The sequence below is a fragment of the Lissotriton vulgaris genome, chromosome 11, assembly GCF_964263255.1.
Source record: "Lissotriton vulgaris chromosome 11, aLisVul1.2, whole genome shotgun sequence".
In the NCBI taxonomy this organism is placed as follows: domain Eukaryota; kingdom Metazoa; phylum Chordata; class Amphibia; order Caudata; family Salamandridae; genus Lissotriton; species Lissotriton vulgaris.
This window is the reverse complement of record NC_141699.1, coordinates 1,111,516,349-1,111,531,058: the sequence shown is the minus strand read 5'-3', so window position 1 is coordinate 1,111,531,058 and position 14,710 is coordinate 1,111,516,349.

The window sequence follows — 14,710 nt, the reverse complement described above, 5'->3', positions numbered from 1 at the left end:
TCTTACCTTCATCACCTAGCCATTTGCTCAGGCACAGAACCCCAAACACAAACTCTCCAATCAATAAAGGAACACTTGGTGTATCATTGACATTGTCTTACCTTCATCGACTTTGCCATTCGCTCATGCGCAGTACCACAAACACAAACTCCCCAAACAGTGAAGAGACACTTGGTTTATCATTGACTTTGTCTTACCTTCATCGACTTTGCCATTCGCTCATGCACAGTACCACAAACACAGACTCTCCAATCAGTGAAGGGATACTTGGTTTATCATTGACTTCGTCTTACCTTCATCGACTTGGTCATTCGCTCATGTGCAGTACCACGAAAACCATCCCTCCAATCAATAAAGAGACACTTGGTTTATCATTGATTTAATCCTACCTTCATTGACTTGGCCATTCGCTCATGTGCGGTACCACAAACACCATCTCTCCAATCAATGAAGAGACACTTGGTTTATCATTAACTTTGTCCTACCTTCATCGACTTGCCATTCGCTCATGTGCGGTACCACAAACACAAACTCTCAAATCAATGTAGGGACACTTGGTTTATCATTGACTTCGTCCTACCTTCATCGACTTGGCCATTCACTCATGTACAATACCACAAACACAAACTCTCCATTCAATGAAGGGACACTTGGTTTATCATTGATTAAATCCTACCTTCCTCGACTTGCCATTCGCTCATGTGCAGTACCACAAACACAAACTCTCCAATCAATGAAGGGACACTTGGTTTATCATTGGCATCATCTTACCTACATCGACTTGGCCATTCGCTCATGCGCAGTACCACAAACACAAACTCCCTAATCAGTGAAAAAACACTTGGTTTATCATTGATTTAATCCTACCTTTATCGACTTGGCCATTCGCTCATGTGCAGTACCACGAACACCAACTCTCCAATGAATGAACAGACACTTGGTTTATAATTGACTTAGTCTAACCTTCATCGACTTGGCCATTCGCTCATGTGCGATACCACAAACACAAACTCTCCAATCAATAAGCAGACTCTTGGTTTATCACTGACTTTATCCTACCTTCATCGACCTGGCCATTCACTTATATGCAGGAGTACAAACACAAACTCTCCAATCAATGAAGTAACAATTAGCTCATCAATGATTTTGTCTTACCTTCAGCGACTTGGCAATTCGCTCATGCGCAGGAGCACAAACAAATACTCTCCAAACAATAAAAAGGCACATGGTTTATAATTGACTTTGTCTTACCTTCATCACCTAGCCATTTGCTCAGGCACAGAACCCCAAACACAAACTCTCCAATCAATAAAGGAACACTTGGTGTATCATTGACATTGTCTTATCTTCATCGACTTTGCCATTCGCTCATGCGCAGTACCACAAACACAAACTCCCCAAACAGTGAAGAGACACTTGGTTTATCATTGACTTTGTCTTACCTTCATCGACTTTGCCATTCGCTCATGCACAGTACCACAAACACAAACTCTCGATTCAATGAAGGGACACTTGGTTTATCATTGATTAAATCCTACCTTCCTCGACTTGCCATTCGCTCATGTGCAGTACCACAAACACAAACTCTCCAATCAATGAAGAGACACTTGGTTTATCATTGTCTTCGTCTTACCTTCATCGACTTTGCCATTCGCTCATGCACAGTACCACAAACACAAACTCTCCAATCAGTGAAGGGACACTTGGTTTATCATTGACTTCGTCTTACCTTCATCGACTTGGTCATTCGCTCATGTGCAGTACCAGGAAAACCATCCCTCCAATCAATAAAGAGACACTTGGTTTATCATTGATTTAATCCTACCTTCATTGACTTGGCCATTCGCTCATATGCGGTACCACAAACACCATCTCTCCAATCAATGAAGAGACACTTGGTTTATCATTGCCTTTGTCCTACCTTCATCGACTTGCCATTCGCTCATGTGCGGTACCACAAACACAAACTCTCAAATCAATGTAGGGACACGGTTTATCATTGACTTCGTCCTACCTTCATCGACTTGGCCATTCACTCATGTACAATACCACAAACACAAACTCTCCAATCAATGAAGGGACACTTGGTTTATCATTGGCTTTGTCCTACCTTCCTCGACTTGCCCATTTGCTCATGCGCAATACCACAAACACAAACTTTCTAATTAGTGAAGAAAAACGTGATTTATCAATTTGACACATTGGCTTTGAAGCTGGTTTGCATCGAGTATGACAGTGCTTCTGGTGGTGTGTAAACACCATTGTTCAAGAAGTGTGAGTACTGTCAGATGTGTCAGACAGCTCCTTTGTAAAGGGTGTGCATCTACCTACCTGTGAGATTTGCAACAGTGCTTCTAGTAGTGAGTGACTGCTACTCTGATGGGTAGGTGTGGGAGTGCTGCTAGTAGTGCATGACTGCCAGTGTATGAAAGCTATAAGAATAATATTATGGTAGTATTTGACTGGTATTGTGTGAGAGGTGTGTGGGTTTCTTTAGTAGAGAGGGGCTGTAAGTAAGTCTGAGAGGTGCAAGAGTGCATCGCGAGTGTGTGGCTGTGAGTCTATGAGAGGTATAAGAATGCTTCCGGTAGCATGTGACTGGTACTCTTTGCGAGTTGGGAGGGACCCTCTAGTAGCATGTGCCTGTAAGTCTGTGCAAGGTGTGAGAGTGCATCTGTGAGTGTGTGGCTGAGAGTCTTTGGAAGGTATAAGAATGCTTCCGGTAGCATGTGACTGGTACTCTGTGAGAGTGGTGTGATGGTGCTTCTCGCAGTGTGTGAAGGTTAGGAGAGTTCATCTAGTAGTAGGTGACTACTAGCCTGTAAGGGGAGTGTAAGTGCTCATGGTTGTGCATTACAACTGCTCTGATAGGTGTAGAAGTGCTGTCAGTTGTAGAATGCTGCAAGTATTTGAGAGTTATAAAAATGATTTTGGGAGTCTATAACCTTTGCTATGTGAGGTGTGAGTTTGTTTCTGGCATGGTGCGAGTACGAGTCCCAGGACTAGGGGAGTCATTCTACTAGTAAGTGAGTGGAGTGAGTGTTTAGGGTGGTATGTGACTGCTAATCTGATAGGTGTGGATGGGATATTGGGAGTGCAAGATTGCAAGTATGTGAAAGGTATAAAAATGCTTCTGGTAGTGAGTGACTAGTGCTCTGGGGTTCTGTGAAAATGCTTCTTGTAGTGCATGACTGTGAGTCTGTGAGGGGTGTGAAGCTGCTTCTGTGAGTGCATGACTGGGTTTGTAAGGAGTGTGAGTCTGCTTCTGGTAGCATGTGGTTGGGTCTGTGAGGGGTTGTGAGCGTGCTTCTTGTAGTGCATGACTGAGTTTGTGAGGGGTGTGAGTATCCTTCTGGTAGCATATGAATCCGAGTTTGTGAGGGGTGTGAGAGTGCTTCTGGTGGCATATGAATGTGAGTCTGTGAGATGTGTGAGAGGGCTTCTGGTAGCATGTGACTGTGAGTCTGTGAAGGGTGTGAGAGAGCTTCTGGTACCATGTGACAGTGAGTCTGTGAGGGGTGTGAGAGCGCTTCTGGTAACATAGGGCTGTGAGTCTGTCAGGGGTGTGAGAGTGCTTCTGGTAGCATAGGACTGGGAGTCTGTGAGAGGTGTGAGAGTGCTTCTGGTAGCATAGGACTGCGAGTCTGTGAGGGGTGTGAGAATGCTTCTGGTAGCATAGGACTGTGAGTATGTGAGAGTGCTTCTGGTACCATGTGACAGTGAGTCTGTGAGTGGTGGGAAAGTGCTTCTGGTAGCATAGGACTGTGAGTCTGTGACAGGTGTGAGAGTGCTTCTGGTAGCATAGGACTGGGAGTCTGTGAGGGGTGTGAGAGTGCTTCTGGTAGCATAGGACTGGGAGTCTGTGAGGGGTGTGAGAGTGCTTCTGGTAGCATAGGACTGTGAGTCTGTGAGAGGTGTGAGAGTTCTTCTGGCAGCATAGGACTGGGAGTCTGTGAGGGGTGTGAGAGTGCTTCTGGTAGCATAGGACTGGGAGTCTATGAGGGGTGTGAGAGTGTTTCTGGTAGCATAGGACTGGGAGTCTGTGAGGGGTGTGAGAGTGCTTCTGGTAGCATAGGACTGGGAGTCTGTGAGGGGTGTGAGAGTGCTTCTGGTGGCATAGGACTGGGAGTCTGTGAGGGGTGTGAGAGTGCTTCTGGTAGAATAGGACTGTGAGTCTTGGAGGGGTGTGAGAGTGCTTCTGGTAGCATAGGACTGGGAGTATCAGAGGGGTGTGAGAGTGCTTCTGGTAGCATGTGACTATGAGTCTGTGAGGGGTACAAGAGTGATCTCGGTATTTAGCACATCAATTGTCATCTCTGATGTTTATCACTAGGAAGGATATCTTAAACAACTAAGGAGTGACTCACTGAAACGGAAAATACGTGTAACAGAAAAGAAATATGAGTGTGTCAGGTTTTGCAGAGGCCCCTACCCGATTAAGGTAACTGCAAGATTTGGAAAATTCCAATCTTAATAACCAGGAGGTAGCAACCCAGTGAACAGGGGTGATTACACCCAACTGGGAAGGACAAGTAAACCTCTATGTTAAAAGGACCCTCACTCACCACTAGTTGGTGACATGCTTCATCATTGGGTCCCTGCTGGGGTGGCCGAATGCCCCCCCAGCGTGCTACAACGCCTGATTTACAGCGGAGCGAGTTGGTGGTGAGTGTAACAGTGGTATAACTCAAAAAATGTGCAGAATAAGTGAGTGCAGAATTAAAAAATACACGGTTGAAACCCAAACAAAATATTTAATGTGGGCCAACCTGTATTGAGGTTAAAAAAGTGGAAGGCGGACAAAACTAGGTTCTGGATTAGGAGACCTGTGGTCTGTCTGTGGCCCTGACGAATGCTGTGCGATCCTGCATTTTCACAGCAGAAACATGTTGACCTTATATCTTAATTAAGGACACAGGTCTCCTAATCCAGAACCTAGTTTTGTCCGCCTTCCACGTTTTTAACCTCAATACAGGTTGACCCACATTAAATATTTTGTTTGGGTTTCAACCGTGTATTTTTTAATTCTGCACTCACTTATTCTGCACATTTTTTGAGTTATACCACTATTACACTCACCACCAACCCGCTCCGCTTTAAATCAGGCGTTGTAGGACGCTGGGGGGGCATTCGGCCACCCCAGCGGGGACCCAATGATGAAGCATGTCACCAACTAGTGGTGAGTGAGGGTCCTTTTAACATAGAGGTTTACTTGTCCTTCCCAGTTGGGTGTAATCACCCAAGTTTACTGGGTTGCTACATCCTGGTTATTAAGATTGGAGTTTTCCAAATCTTGCAGTTACCTTAATCGGGTAGGGGCCTCTGCAAAACCTGACACACTCATATTTCTTTTCTGTTACACGTATTTTCCGTTTCACTGAGTCACTCCTTAGTTGTTTAAGATATACTTGTTGGGGTACAGGAGTGTTTACTCACGCACTATCTCTCTTGTTGATATTGTTGTTATCACTAGGAAGGAGCCAGGTGGTTCATCATTAATAACACTGCTGTTCAAGTGCACTCGACTCCTTTCATTCAATCCTAACACCTGCACAGGTAGCTAGAAACACACAGATTCTCTTCTGCCTGCTGAACAATTACCAGCATGAGATTTGGACCACACCAAGGTGTGGTCAAGGCGCTGTGAAAATAAACACAACTCGTCGGCCAGCCTAAAAGTCTAACATGCGTAGAGTTCAAAAATAGCAAACAGCACAAAGGGTAATCATGAGACAATTGTCACTTCACGGACCAAGCTCTCACACCAGAGGCCAACTCGAGAAGAGAAGGCGGAAACACATGCAGCTAATGTACAGCCTTTATTACACCTCCCTCTCAATGCAAGTCTATGGGGTGTAATGCGTGGCAGAAACTTTTTACTTCAGCCAGACTTATCTAATGAGCAGGCGGCCGGGTCTTGTCAAAGAGAAAACATGAGACCCCTTAAAACTTAGGGGGATATTCACAAGAACGTGCGATAACCATCGCAAAATTAGCTTAACGCAACTCTTCACATCGCAGTCCATCGTGACAAAATAACACTGTGTTAACGTTGTATAACCAACACGGTGGCACCATGTGATTTATCTTTGATCCTGTGCAGAGCCTGCTGACATTTCAGCTAGGATCATGCTATACAAACACCACATACACACTCACACATACACGCATGCCTTTGTACAAACACATACCGTTGTACAAACACAACATACAGACACAGACACACACACACACACACACACACACACACACATGCCTTTGTACAAACACTCGCTGGTGTAAAAAAAATGTAAAACACCACATATACACACCCACACACACATGCCTTTGTACAAACACATACTGTTGTACAAACACCACATACACACACTCACACACACATACTGCTGTACAAACACATACCATTGTACAAACACCACATACAGAAACTCACACACACACATACACACACACATGCCTTTGTACAAACACATACTGTTGTACAAATACCACACGCACATACTCACACCCACACACACATGCCTTTGTACAAACACATACCATTGTACAAACACCACATACACACACTCTCATACACATGCCGTTGTACAAACACATACCACTGTACAATCACCACATACAGACACTCACACACACACATGCCTTTGTACAAACACATACCATTGTACAAACACCACATACAGACACTCACACACATGCCTTTGTACAAACACATACCATTGTACAAACACCACATACACACACTCAGACACACACACACACACATGCCTTTGTACAAACACATACCGTTGTACAAACACTACATACACACACTTACACAAACACACACATGCCTTTGTACAAACACTTACCATTGTACAAATACTACATACACACACTCACACACACACACGCACACATGCCTTTGTACACACACCACATACACACACACTCACACACACATAACTTTGTGCAAACACCACATACACACATACCTTTGTACAAACACCACATCTACACACTCACACACACACACATGCCTTTGTACGAAACACATACTGTTGTACAAACACCACATACACACACTCACACACACATACTGCTGTACAAACACATACCATTGTACAAACACCACATACAGAAACTCACACACACACATACACACACACATGCCTTTGTACAAACACATACTGTTGTACAAATACCACACGCACATACTCACACCCACACACACATGCCTTTGTACAAACACATACCATTGTACAAACACCACATACACACACTCTCATACACATGCCGTTGTACAAACACATACCACTGTACAATCACCACATACAGACACTCACACACACACATGCCTTTGTACAAACACATACCATTGTACAAACACCACATACAGACACTCACACACATGCCTTTGTACAAACACATACCATTGTACAAACACCACATACACACACTCAGACACACACACACACATGCCTTTGTACAAACACATACCGTTGTACAAACACTACATACACACACTTACACAAACACACACATGCCTTTGTACAAACACTTACCATTGTACAAATACTACATACACACACTCACACACACACACGCACACATGCCTTTGTACACACACCACATACACACACACTCACACACACATAACTTTGTGCAAACACCACATACACACATACCTTTGTACAAACACCACATCTACACACTCACACACACACACATGCCTTTGTACGAAACACATACCATTGTACAAACACCACTTACACACACTCACACACACATGCCTTTGTACAACTACATACTGTTGTACAAACACCATATACACACATTCTCTCACACACACATACATACCTTTGTGCAAACACATACAGTTGCACAAACACCACATACACAAACTTACATACACATAACTTTGTACAAACACATACAGTTATACAAACACCACACACACACACACACACACTCATATGCCTTTGTATAAACACATAGTGTTGTACAAACACCACATGCACACACTTACACACACACAGACACACATGCCTTTGTACAGACACATACCATTGTACACACACCACATACACACACTCACACACACATACCTTTGTACAAACACATACCATTGCACAAACACCACATGCACACACACACACACACATACCTTTGTACAAACACATACCATTGTACAAACACCACAGCACCACATACAGACACATACCCTTACTGTTGTACAAACCCCACATTTGGACACACACACATTCTGTTGTACAAACACCACATACATACAGTTATACACACATCACACGCAGACACACACACTTACCATTGTACAAACACCACATGCACACACACACACACATACAGTTGTACAAACATCACATACAGATACACACACATACCCTTGTATAAACACCACACACACACACACATACAGTTGTACAAACACCACATACAGACAAACACACATACCATTGTACAAACACCACATACAGACACTCACACACACACATGTCTTTGTACAAACACATACAGTTGTACAAATACCACATACACACACACACACACCCACACACACATGCCTTTGTACAAACACATACCACTGTACAATCACCACATACAGACACACACCCACATTCCTTTGTACAAACACATTACATTGTACATACACCACATACACACACTCACACACATGCCTTTGTACAAACAGATACAGTTGTACTAACACCACATACAGACACTCACACATACACACATGCCTTTGTACAGACACATACCGTTGTACAAACACCACATAGACACTCACATGCCTTTGTACAAACACATACCATTGTACAAATACCACATACAGACACTCACACACATGCATGCCTTTGTACAAACACATACCATTATACAAACATCACATGCACACACTCAAACACCCCCACATGCACACATGCCTTCGTACAAACACCACATACACACACACTCACACACATACCTTTGAGTAAACACATACAGTTGCACAAACACCACATACACACACATACCTTTGTACAAACACAACATACACACACTCACACAAACACAGGCCTTTGTACAAACACATAACATTGTACAAACACCACTTAAACACACTCACACACACATGCCTTTGTATAACTACATACCGCTGTACAAACACCACATACACACACACTCACACACATACCTTTGTGCAAACACATGCAGTTGCACAAACACCACATACACACACTCAAATACACATAACTTTGTACAAACACATACTGTTATACAAACACCACAAACACATATCTGCTTTTGTATAAACACATAGTGTTGTACAAACACCACATGTACACACTTACACACACACAGCCACACAAACACATACCATTGTACGCACACCACATACACACACTCACACACACACCTTTGTACAAACACATATCATTGTACAAACACCACATGCACACACACACACACATATACCTTTGTACAAACACATAGCATTGTACAAACACTGCAGCACCACATACAGACTCACACCCTTACTGTTGTACAAACACCACATATGGACACACATACTGTTGTACAAACACCACATACATACAGTTGTACAAACATCACATGCAGACACATACACTTACCATTGTACAAACACCACATACACACACACATACAGTTGTACAAACATCACATACAGATACATGCACATACAATTGTACAAACACCAAATACAGACAAACACACGTACCATTGTAGGAACACCACATACAGACACACAAACTGTTGTGTAATATGTTAAGGCCTCTGAGACTCCTGGACTGGTGGAGATTTCTAGCAATAAAGGGACTTTAACTGATCTGTACCACATGCCAATGATGGCCGTCATATGAAATGAACGGCAAACGTATGTCAAGGAACACTCCCACATGCTAGTCAGGGCCACACTCGGCATGGAGTCAGATAGCAGACAAAGATCCAGCATGCAGAGATGTTGAATGCTTCACCTAGTGAGTTCAAAGGTAAACCAAGCATCAGAGCCCAAGAAGAGGAACTGCAAGTGGGACAGCACATAGGTAGGGCTTGCAGGGAACAGAAAACTAGAGACAGACCAAAAGGGAAGGAGAGACACATGGTGAGGTGACCAGCACACCCTTACCTGTCCATTCAAGCCCTCTTCTCCTAAATTGCTGAGCCTGCCAGGCCTGGTAACACCAGTGCGGATGGCTGGTCAGTGCATGTACCAGTGTGTCCCTGATTGCTCCTTGTGCATGGGGAGGCAAGGATGCTCTCCCACTAAATGATGACCTCAGATGGCTTTAGGCCCTCAGTTTACTTATAAGCAGTGGTTACTGGCATGACTAATTGGGCACTGACCTTAGCAGACTTGGGAGCTTCATGCACTGTGGTTGCAAAAGGATTGCAGCCACAATATAGGCTGTGGTGCTTTGAACGAGCAATAAAAAACCCACATGAATAAATAAAGAAAGGAAATAAATAAATGCCAGGCACTGCAGAAATATATTCTGTAGAGTTTCCAGAGCCCGCTGAGTTTGATTTCAGCATCCTGAGTCACTGGCCATGCAAAATATTTGTGCACACTCTTTAATATGCCCCATAGGAGAACAATTGACTCAATGTTTGTTAGAGAAGTGTATTAATATACACTTAATAATGTGTGCAGTCTTCAAAAATATCTCAGGCATTGATTGTAGTGAGTGGCTTGTACTGTGCCAACCAGGGTGTGGACAACCACAGCACTTTGACGTCACCAAGGGGGTTTGGGGCGGAGTTCGCTTGATACAGGATATTGTGAGTCTGTGGATCAGGCTTCATCGCTTGCTGGTATCAAGGGACCCCACCCCTCGCCACGCAAGAAACAGCAAGCCAGTGGTGGCGCGGGGTGGGAAATTATCTTATCCTATTGAACCTCTGTCTGTGTATTGTGTGTTCATGTCATAAACCCTGCAAGATTGCCAAAGGTTTCTATAGCCAGATCTAATGGGGACTCCCACTTCACCTCATCTCTGTGGAGATAAAAAATTACCTATGTTTCAACATCTAGAGTGAATCTGGTGTGGGGTCTTTGTGTGTGCTGTAGCTGTCACTGGCACATAGTCAGCAGGCCTTGCATGTGAGACACAGGTACATGAGGCTGAACCTCAGCTTGAGATACTAGGCCTGCATGAGATGAAGCCGCTTTGCTTCTGTCTACACTATAAATATAACTAGAACTCGCACCCCCATGATGCACAGTCGTGTCATTAATTATGTCATTGCGGATATTTTCTATGATATTATCAATCATGTCAAAGAACATGTCAAGACCGTTGAAATATGCAAGGTTATAAGAAGTGAATGGTGAGGGTGCGACTTATAGTTGCTTTAGGGCACTGGGTATATTCACCTGATATAACTGTGATTGATGAATTCAGCATTTCTTTTTAGTTTAAAACATTATGTTGTACCTGAAATTTTCACCAAAACATAACAGTACTTTCATCTTAGTTTTTTTCTGTGAATTTCTAAGGATTTTTTACAATGTAAATTAAGAAATATGTAACATTCCTAGCTAAATATTACCCTAAACTTTGTTTTTTCAGTGAATTTCTAGGCTTTTTTTCATGTAAAGTGATAATTTATTATCAGACAAAACTCCAATCCCACTTTGTGCACCACCTTTGGTTGTGCATGGCATGGTCATAGGACCAGGTCCTGTGGCTAACCCCCTGCAGGCACCCCACCCCGCACAGCACATGTTTTCTGGCATGCGCAACACACGGTTAGTCTCACAGGTCCTGGCAAATTTATTGTCTTAGTCAAACAGTCACAACACCAAATTGTGAAAAGTGGGCCCATTGGATTTATGAAGGTGGCGAGCACAACAATATATAAAACAGATCTATCATATTTCTCCAAAATCACCAATTTGTTCAATCAAATGTATGTTTCAGTAATTGAAACAAAACAATATTCAACAGCAGTAATTATTGTAAAAAGTATCAATAAGAAAATAGAATTAACATGTCTATGAGCATAGCTTTCAGGATTATATTTTGTGGACTGAAAAAGGTTAAAATAAGGACTAACACATGTTTTGTGGTTTGCAACGTGTCTCTGAGTCTTTCTTGTTACATTTATAAGTCAGCAAAACGCAATCATAAAAACAACAACAAGAGGGCCTTGCACTCCAGCTGAAGAGCATAGTGCCCCAGCTAGGAGTGTTTTTCAAAAATATGGTAAGTTCGCCTTGTGTCATCGATTTAATGCCTCATATTTATTGCTGCACTTCCGACAGCTCCCCGCAACATTGAAAAATGCATTGCGTTGCCACTGCCCCTTCTAGAGACATGGCAAAGATGAAAAAGTGTGTAAAAAGCCCTTGCGGGGAAGTATGGGGCACTCCTTCAGGGAGAACTCAACGATAAGTGAGCGACTCCTGCCTCTCATTTATTATTTACTTTTTATAATATGTTTGTGGATGTCCTGGTGCCCACTCAGGACACCCACATGTTTCATTTTAATTGGGGACCATGGGAGGAGGCCCGGGGCCTCCTCAGACCATGTGACCCCAAACGGCTCCCCAGCAGGCACATATTGTGTGTGCCGATGGGAGTTGGAATTCTTTTCTTAAGTGGGTGACTGCCTGGGGCACCCCCGGTTACATTACTGTTGTGTGCTGCAAGTAGAGCACACCACGTGACATCATCGGAGCCATAAGAAGCCCTGTTCAGCATGCTGACGTCAGTTCCACCCATTTTTTCCATGTCTTTGAGGCGAACGGGTGAACCGACAACATATACACATGTATACAACATATACAAAAACTTTCAAGTATACATAAAACTTCCAAATAAATAAGCAACAAAACTGGAAATTCTATACAATAGAAATTTCCTACCAAAAATCATCACAACATCATGAACTATAATGAAATATAAGAAATTCATAAAAATTTCTTTTTGGTGTCAGTAGACAGGCAACGGGGAGGCAGGTGGATCAGTGAGGAATCCACAGGCAGATACTCAATCCACCAGAAAAAGCATTACCGAAGGTAAGTAACTTGTTCTTCTGATCGATACATCGGCCTGTGGATTCCGCACCTTTTGAATTGAATCCCCAAGCAGATCCGCTCCCAGAGGAGGGTGCCAGCCTACCTACACCAAAAAAATCTGCAGCACAGAGCGTGCAAAGTGGCTGTCCCTCCTCAACTTTGAGTCCAAGCAATAATGCTTAACAAAAGTGTGAAGGGAGGCCCAAGTTGCTCCCTTGCAGATATCTACCACAACAACACCTCTAGCACAAGCCGAAGAAAAAGACTTTGTTTTAGTGGAATGAGCCCTAATACCTTCAGGCGGCTTCTTCTTGGCCAAGGCGTAGCAGATCTTGATGCGTAGGATATCCACCTGGACAGCGTTCCCTTGTGGACCGCCTTGCCCTTCATCTTTCCCACATAACCAATGATGAGCTGGTCATGCAGCCTGAAGTCCTTGGTGCTGTCCAGGTAGAAGCTGACCACCCTCTTAGGATCCAGGCGGCGATGCCTCTCCTCCTGAGAACCGTCTTATCCGCATGGATAGAGGTAAAATGAGGTTTAGAACTAAGAGCCTGCAGTTCACTTACCCTCCTGGCAGAGGTGATAGCAATAAGAAAAATTGTCTTGAATGAGGGAAGCCTCAACATCTAAGTAGAGGCTCGAAAGGAGACCCCATTAGGACTAAATTTAAATCCCACTGAGGCATGATTTTTTTTATTTCACTTACTAGCGGTATCCAGAAGGTAAGTATAGTTAGTACCTAGTTTCCATAGAAAAAAAATTTGTTGACTTGCCTATATCTTTGGCACCGGTAGACGAATTTTCCTGAACTTTTTCAAACAAAGTGCCATACTAAGTCTTGTTGTGAATGGGAAGTTTCGGGGTGATCCGTCAAGCAGGGGCTGAGAATAAGGGGGCTCAAAGAAAGCACATTTCTCGATTTTAATTCCCACAGGACTACTGCGAGGTCACGCTCATGACAAATTCACAAAATCGTAGTAACATATTTTTAAAAAGACATAAGCTTGCTCTTGTGTTAAAAAAAGCCCCAAGTTGGGCTATGTCCTGGGGGTATATGTGATAGTAAGCACCCGCAGCCTCCCGGTGGCTATTTGTTAAATAAGTGCAGGGGAGGCCCATATCGCATCCCCCGCAGCCCTGGGACCCACCACCTCCCTGTGGCTTTATTTTTAATGAAAGCCGGACGGCAGTGCCGTCTCCCCACAGTCCTGGGGACCGCCACATCCTGGGGCTTAAAAACTAAATCATGCGGGGGCACACAGTACCCCTCCCAACACCTGGAACCGCCGCTTATCTGGGTCAATGAATAACAGTAATGCGGGGCTCCGCGGACTGCCACCTCCCCAGGGTTAAAAAAGTATAATGCAGAAGATCCGAGGCAGCCCCACGGCCCCAGGGATCACCACTTCCCCATGGCTAAACTGAAGATTGGAGGACCCCTCCTGGAGCCAAAAATGTCCCATGGTGCACACTCCTGGGACACAGCTATTGCTTTTGTCTTGGCGGGAGCTTCCCTCTCCTGCCAAGACATAGCAAACACTATTTCACTTTCAGCAAGCAAGATCATTTTGCTCTCACTTGCTCAAAACGGAGCCGAACTGCTGTGACAAAAAGGGAGCTGCACGTTAGCATCTCACTCTCTGCCAAAGCAATGCCCGGGCTCCTCCCGCAGTCCCCAACATT